Source organism: Triticum dicoccoides, chromosome 6B (genome assembly GCF_002162155.2).
Source record: "Triticum dicoccoides isolate Atlit2015 ecotype Zavitan chromosome 6B, WEW_v2.0, whole genome shotgun sequence".
NCBI classification, from domain to species: Eukaryota; Viridiplantae; Streptophyta; class Magnoliopsida; order Poales; family Poaceae; genus Triticum; species Triticum dicoccoides.
In genome coordinates this window covers 680623752-680632602 of record NC_041391.1, presented here as the reverse complement: position 1 = coordinate 680632602, position 8851 = coordinate 680623752, and positions in this window count along the sequence as shown.

The window sequence follows — 8851 nt, the reverse complement described above, 5'->3', positions numbered from 1 at the left end:
GTTTTTGCAGCAATTCCTATGTGATGTGATATGGCCAAAAGTTGTGATGAATGATGAATGATATATTGTGATGTATGAGATCATGTTCTTGTGATAGGAATCACGACTTGCATGTCGATGAGTATGACAACCGGCAGGAACCATAGGAGTTGTCTTAATTATTGTATGACCTGCGTGTCAATGATTTAACGCCATGTAATTACTTTACTTTATTGCTAAACCGTTAGCCATAGTAGTAGAAGTAATAGTTGGCGAGCAACTTCATGGAGAGACGATGATGGAGATCATGATGATGGAGATCATGGTGTCATGCCGGTGACGAAGATGATCATGGAGCCCCGAAGATGGAGATCAAAGGAGCTATATGATATTGGCCATATCATGTCACTACTACATAATTGCATGTGATGTTTATTATGTTTATGCATCTTGTTTACTTAGAACGACGGTAGTAAATAAGAAGATCCCTTATAATAATTTCAAGAAAGTGTTCCCCCTAACTGTGCGTCGTTGCTAAAGTTCGTCATTTCGAAGCACCACGTGATGATCGGGTGTGATAGATTCTTACGTTCACATACAACGGGTGTAAGACAGTTTTACACATGCAAAACACTTAGGGTTAACTTGACGAGCCTAGCATGTACAGACATGGCCTCGGAACACAGAGACCGAAAGGTCGAACATGAGTCGTATGGAAGATACGATCAACATGGAGATGTTCACCGATGATGACTAGTCCGTCTCACGTGATGATCGGACACGGCCTAGTCGACTCGGATCATGTAACACTTAGATGACTAGAGGGATGTGAAATCTGAGTGGGAGTTCATTAAATAATTTGATTAGATGAACTTAATTATCATGAACTTAGTCTAAAATCTTTGCAAAATATGTCTTGTAGATCAAATGGCCAACGCTCATGTCAACATGAACTTCAACGCGTTCCTAGAAAAAACCAAGCTAAAAGATGATGGCAGCAACTATACGGACTGGGTCCGGAACCTGAGGATCATCCTCGTAGCTGCCAAGAAAGCATATGTCCTAGAAGGACCGCTAGGTGAAGCACCCATCCCAGAGAACCAAGACGTTATGAACGCTTGGCAGTCACGTGCTGATGATTACTCCCTCGTTCAGTGCTGCATGCTTTACAGCTTAGAACCGGGGCTCCAAAAGCGTTTTGAGCAACACGGAGCATATGAGATGTTCGAGGAGCTGAAAATGGTTTTCCAAGCTCATGCCCGGGTCGAGAGATATGAGGTCTCCGACAAGTTCTATAGTTGTAAGATGGAGGAAAACAGTTCTGTCAGTGAGCACATACTCAAAATGTCTGGGTTGCACAACCGCCTGTCCCAACTGGACATTAACCTCCCGGACGAGGCGGTCATTGACAGAATCCTTCAGTCGCTCCCACCGAGCTACAAGAGCTTTGTGATGAACTAAAATATGCAGGGGATGGTCAAAACTATTCCTGAAGTATTTTCAATGCTGAAGTCAGCAGAGGTAGAAATCAAGAAAGAACATCAAGTGTTGATGGTCAATAAAACCACCAAGTTCAAGAAGGGCAAGGGTAAGAAGAACTTCAAGAAGGACGGCAAAGATGTTGCCACGCCCGGTAAGCCAGTTGCCGGGAAGAAGACAAAGAATGGACCCAAGCCTGAGACTGAGTGCTTTTATTGCAAAGGGAAGGGTCACTGGAAGCGGAACTGCCCCAAATACTTAGTGGACAAGAAGGCCGGCAACACTAAAGGTATATTTGATGTACATGTAATTGATGTGTACCTTACCAGTACTCGTAGTAACTCCTGGGTATTTGATACCGGTGCCGTTGCTCACATTTGTAACTCACAGCAGGAGCTGCGGAATAAGCGGAGACTGGCGAAGGACGAGGTGACGATGCGCGTCATGAATGGTTCCAAGGTCGATGTGATCGCCGTCGGCACGCTACCTCTACATTTACCTACGGGATTAGTTCTAAACCTCAATAATGGTTATTTAGTGCCAAGTTTGAGCATGAACATTGTATCTGGATCTCGTTTAATGCGAGATGGCTACTCATTTAAATCCGAGAATAATGGTTGTTCTATTTATATGAGAGATATGATTTATGGTCATGCCCCGATGGTCAATGGTTTATTCTTAATGAATCTCGAATGTAATGTTACACATATTCATAGTGTGAATACCAAAAGATGTAAAGTTGATAACGATAGTCCCACATACTTCTGGCACTGCCGCCTTGGTCACATTGGTGTCAAGCGCATGAAGAAGCTCCATGCTGATGGACTTTTAGAGTCTCTCGATTATGAATCATTTGACACATGCGAACCGTGCCTCATGGGCGAAATGACCAAGACTCCGTTCTTCGGAACAATGGAGCGAGCTACCAACTTATTGGAAATCATACATACTGATGTGTGTGGTCCAATGAGCGTTGAGGCTCATGGAGGATATCGTTATGTTCTCACTCTCACTGATGACTTAGTAGATATGAGTATGTCTACTTGATGAAACACAAGTCTGAGACCTTTTAAAAGTTCAAGGAATTTCAGAATGAAGTAGAGAATCAACGTGATCGAAAAATAAAGTTCTTACGATCAGATCATGAAGGAGAATATTTAAGTCACGAATTTGGTACGCACTTAAGAAAATGTGGAATCGTTTCACAACTCACGCCGCCTGGAACACCTCAGTGTAATGGTGTGTCTGAACGTCGTAATCGCACTCTATTGGATATGGTGCGATCTATGATGTCTCTTACCAATTTACCGCTATGATTTTGGGGATACGCTCTAGAGACAGCTACATTCACTTTAAATAGGGCTCCGTCTAAATCCGTTGAGATGACACCGTATGAATTATGGTTTGGAAAGAAACCTAAGCTGTCGTTTCTAAAAATTTGGGGATGCGATGCTTATGTCAAGAAACTTCAACCTGAAAAGCTCGAACCCAAGTCGGAAAAATGCGTCTTCATAGGATACCCTAAGGAAACCATTGGGTATACCTTCTACCTTAGATCCGAAGGCAAGATGTTTGTTGCCAAGAACGGATCCTTTCTGGAAAAAGAGTTTCTCTCAAAAGGAGTAAGTGGGAGGAAAGTAGAACTCGATGAAGTACTACCTCTTGAACCGGAAAGTACTGCAGCTCAGGAAAATGTTCCTGTGGTGCCTACACCGACTGGAGAGGAAATTAATGATGATGATCAAGGTACTTCGGATCAAGTTGCTACTGAACTTCGTAGGTCCACAAGGACACGTTCCACACCAGAGTGGTATGGTAACCCTGTCCTGGAAATCATGTTGTTAGACAACGGTGAACCTTCGAACTATGAAGAAGCGATGGCGGTCCCAGATTCCAACAAATGGCTTGAAGCCATGCAATCCGAGATAGAATCCATGTATGAAAACAAAGTATGGACTTTGACAGACTTGCCCGATGATCGGCGAGCGATAGAAAACAAATGGATCTTTAAGAAGAAGACGGACGCGGATGGTAATGTTACCATCTATAAAGCTCGACTTGTCGCTAAGGGTTATCAGCAAGTTCAAGGGGTTGACTACGATGAGACTTTCTCTCCCGTAGCAAAGCTGAAGTCCGTCCGAATCATGTTAGCAATTGCCGCATACTATGATTATGAGATATGGCAGATGGACGTCAAAACGGCATTACTTAACGGCTATCTTAAGGAAGAGCTGTATATGATGCAGCCAGAAGGTTTTGTCGATCCTGAGAATGCTAACAAGGTGTGCAAGCTCCAGCGATCCATTTATGGGCTGGTGCAAGCATCTCGGAGTTGGAACATTCGCTTTTATGAGATGATCAAAGCGTTTGGGTTTATGCAGACTTATGGAGAAGCCTGTGTTCACAAGAAAGTGAGTGGGAGCTCTATAGCATTTCTCATATTATATGTAGATGACATACTTTTGATGGGAAATGATATAGAACTTTTGGACAGCATTAAGGCCTACTTGAATAAGTGTTTTTCAATGAAGGACCTTGGAGAAGCTGCTTACATATTAGGCATCAAGATCTATAGGGATAGATCGAGACGCCTCATAGGTCTTTCACAAAGCACATACCTTGATAAGATTTTGAAGAAGTTCAAAATGGATCAGTCCAAGAAAGGGTTCTTGCCTGTATCGCAAGGTGTGAGATTGAGCTCGGCTCAATGCCCGACCACGGCAAAAGATAAAGAAGAGATGAGTGTCATCCCCTATGCCTCGGCCATAGGATCTATTATGTATGCCATGCTGTGTACCAGACCTGATGTAAACCTTGCCATAAGTTTGGTAGGAAGGTACCAAAGTAATCCCGGCAAGGAACACTAGACAGCGGTCAAGAATATCCTGAAGTACCTGAAAAGGACAAAGGACATGTTTCTCGTTTATGGAGGTGACGAAGAGCTCGTCGTAAAGGGTTACGTCGACGCTAGCTTCGACACAGATCTGGATGACTCTAAGTCACAAACCGGATACGTGTATATGTTGAATCGTGGAGCAGTAAGCTGGTGCAGTTGCAAGCAGAGCGTCGTGGCAGGATCTACATGTGAAGCGGAGTACATGGCAGCCTTGGAGGCAGCACATGAAGCAATATGTATGAAGGAGTTCATCACCGACCTAGGAGTCATACCCAATGCGTCGGGGCCAATCACTCTCTTCTGTGACAACACTGGAGCTATTGCCCTTGCCAAGGAGCCCGGGTTTCACAAGAAGACCAGGCACATCAAGCGTCGTTTCAACTCCATCCGTGAAAAGGTTTAAGATGGAGACATAGATATTTGCAAAGTACATACGGATCTGAATGTCGCAGATCCATTGACTAAACCTCTTCCGCGAGCGAAACATGATCAACACCAGAACTCTATGGGTGTTCGATTCATCACAATGTAACTAGATTATTGACTCTAGTGCAAGTGGGAGACTGTTGGAAATATGCCCTAGAGGCAATAAAAAAAGGATTATTATTATATTTCCTTGTTCATGATAATCGTCTTTTATTCATGCTATAATTGTATTATCCGGAAATCGTAATACACGTGTGAATACTTAGACAACAACATGTCCCTAGTAAGCCTCTAGTTGACTAGCTCGTTCATCAACAGATAGTCATGGTTTCCTGACTATGGACATTGGATGTCATTGATAACGGGATCACATCATTAGGAGAATGATGTGATGGACAAGACACAATCCTGAGCATAGCACAAAGATCGTGTAGTTCGTTTGCCAGAGCTTTTCCAATGTCAAGTATCTTTTCCTTAGACCATGAGATCGTGTAACTCCCGGATACCGTAGGAGTGCTTTGGGTGTACCAAACATCATAACGTAACTGGGTGACTATAAAGGTGTACTACAGGTATCTCCAAAAGTGTCTGTTGGGTTGACACGGATCGAGACTGGGATTTGTCACTCCGTGTGATGGAGAGGTATCTCTGGGCCCACTCGGTAATGCATCATCATAATGAGCTCAAAGTGACCAAGTGTCTGGTCACGGGATCATGCATTACGGTACGAGTAAAGAGACTTGCCGGTAACGAGATTGAACGAGGTATTGGGATACCGACGATCTAATCTCGGGCAAGTAACGTACCGATTGACAAAGGGAATTATATACGGGGTTGCTTAAATCCTCGACATCGTGGTTCATCCGATGAGATCATGGAGGAGTATGTGGGAGCCAACATGGGTATCCAGATCCCGCTGTTGGTTATTGACTGGAGAGCCGTCTTGGTCATGTCTGCATGTCTCCCGAACCTGTAGGGTCTACACACTTAAGGTTCGGTGACGCTAGGGTTGTATGAATATGAGTATGCAGCAAACCGAAAGTTGTTCGGAGTCCCGGATGAGATCCCGGACGTCAAGAGGAGTTCCGGAATGGTCAGGAGGTAAAGAATTATATATGGGAAGTGGAGTTTCGGCCATCGGGAAAGTTTCGGGGTCCACCGGTATTGTACCGGGACCACCGGAAGGGTCCCGGGGGTCCACCGGGTGGGGCCACCTATCCCGGAGGGCCCCATGGGCTGAAGTGGGAGGGGAACCAGCTCCTAGTGGGCTGGTGCGCCCCCCTGGGGCCCCCTCTGCGCCTAGGGTTGGGAACCCTAGGGGAGGGGGCGCCTCCACTTGCCTTGGGGGGCACTCCACCCCCCTTGGCCGCCGCCCCCCTAGAGATCCCATCTCTAGGGCCAGCGCCCCCCCTTGGGGTCCCTATATAAAGAGGGGGGGTGGGAGGGCAGCCGCACACAACACCCTGGCGTCTCCCTCCCCTCCCTGCTACACCTCTCCCTCCCGTAGTTGCTTGGCGAAGCCCTGGCGGAGCCCTGCTGCATCCACCACCACGCCATCGTGCTGCTGGATCTTCATCAACCTCTCCTTCCCCCTTGCTGGATCAAGAAGGAGGGGACGTCACGCTGACCATACGTGTGTTGAACGCGGAGGTGCCGTCCGTTCGGCGCTAGGATCTCCGGTGATTTGGATCACGACGAAAACGACTCCCTCAACCCCGTTCTCTTGAACGCTTCCACACGCGATCTACAAGGGTATGTAGATGCACTCTTCTCTCGTTGCTAGATGAACTCATAGATTGATCTTGGTGAACGTAAGAAAATTTTTATTTTATGCAACGTTCCCCAACACGAAGGAATTAATCACTCCTGGTGGGGAGCATCATGGAATTGGTGATGGAGATGGGTTGCTGATGATGAAGAACGAATATACCCCTCTTTGGAGCCCCAAACGGACTCCAGATCTGCCGTCCCGAGGAAGAACAAGGCTTGGCGGCGGCTCCGTCCCGTGGATCACGATAATTCTTTCTCCCTGATTTTTTCTGGAAATATGTAATTTTATAGTATCAGGGGGGTCGTATGCGGGGCCACTAGCTGGGGACAACCCACCCGGGCGCGCCAGGAGAGGGGGCATGCCCTGGTGGGTTGTACCCACCCAGGTGCTCCTCTCCCGAAGGTCTTGGCTCCAGAAATTCTTATTATTGATATAAGAAATCCTCGCAAAGTTTCATTCCATTCTGAGAACTTTTATTTCTGCACAAAAACAACACAATGGTAGTTCTGCTGAAAACAGAGTCAGTCTGGGGTTAGTTTCATTCAAATCATGGAAATTAGAGTCCAAAACAAGAGGAAAAGCGTTAGGAAAAGTAGATACGTGGAGACGTATCAATACATATGATCGAATCTCGGGCAAGTAACATATCGATGACAAAGGGCATAATGTATGTTGTCATAACGGTTCGACAGATAAATATCTTCGTAGAATATGTGGGAGCCAATATGAGCATCCAGGTTCCTCTATTAGTTATTGACCGGAGAGGTGTATCGGTCATGTCTACATAGTTCTCGAACCCGTAGGGTCTGCACGCTTAACATTCGATGACGATTTTGTATCATATGAGTTATGTGATTTGGTGATTGAATGTTGTTCGGAGTCCCGATGAGATCACGGACATGACGAGGAGTCTCAAAATGGCAGAGAGTAAAGATTGATTTATAGGATGATAGTATTCGGACACCGGAAGTGTTCAGGAGTGTATTGGGTACATATCGGAGTATCGGGAGGGGGGGTTACCGGAACCCCCCGGGGGAAGATATGGGCCATATGGGCCATCTGAGGGGAGCACAACAACCCACAAGGGGTGGTGCCCCCCTTATGGTAGGAGGACAAATAGTAGAAGTAGGTGGGGTTCGCCCCCCTTTCCTTCCACCTTCGCTCTTCCCTCTTTTCCCCCTCCGGTAAAGGAAAGGGGGGAGGCCGAATTGGACTAGGGGCCCAAGTACGATTCCTCCTACTTGGGCACGCCCTAGGCTGCCTCTCTCCCCTCACTCCTTTATATACATGGGGAGGGGGTGCCTAGAACACACAATATTGATTCCTAGCCGTGAGCGGCGCCCCCCTCCACAATTTACGCCTCCGGTAATATTTACGTAGTGCTCAGGCGAAGCCCTGCGCGGATCAATTCACCATCACCGTCACCATTCTGTCGTGCTGATGCAACTCTCCCTTGACACTTTGCTGGTTCCAGAGTTCGAGGGACATCATCGAGGTGAAGGTGTGCAGAACTCGGAGGTGTCGTACGTTCGGTGCTTGATCGGTCAGAACGAGAAGAAGTTCAACTACATCAACCGCATTGCCAAACGCTTCCGCTTTCGGTCTACGAGTGTACGTGGACACACTCTCCCCCTCTTGTTGCTATGCATTTCCTAGATAGATCTTGTGTGAGAGTAGGATTTTTTTTTGAAACTGCTACATTCCCCAACATCAACATCATGCAGACAATCTATGTCAAGATAGTCCACTAGTGGGACTAGAGCACCACCATCACCTATGTTACCTTTCCATTCCACTCAAGTGGTGTAGGTGACACTACTAGGGAAAACCCTAGTGGTAGCGCTGGAAATAGTGCTAGTAGTAGCGCGGGTGGCCGCGCTACTACTACTATGGTGCTACAAGTAACTTGTAGCAATAGCGCTTGTTGACATGCGCTACTGCTATCCCTACCTAGCAGTAGCGTGTGTTGGCCCAACGCTACTACTAGGTAGTTGTAGCGCTGTTCCTTACCAGCGCTACTGCTAAACCAGCGCTACTGCTAATTTTACATGTATTTTTTACTATGTATTTGTGCTACATTTCTACATGTTTTATACAGTAGTTTAATCATATCATAAACATACAATATGCTCATCATATCATATACATAATAGTCTCATCACATCATCCAACACAAATGATGCCTTCTCTTATCATAATCTCGATATAGCGATAAAAGTTAAGTGGCATGTATCGAATACAAGAAACTGCATGTTCATCACATACACATGTTTCATAATCTATATCTAAACTAAGATATA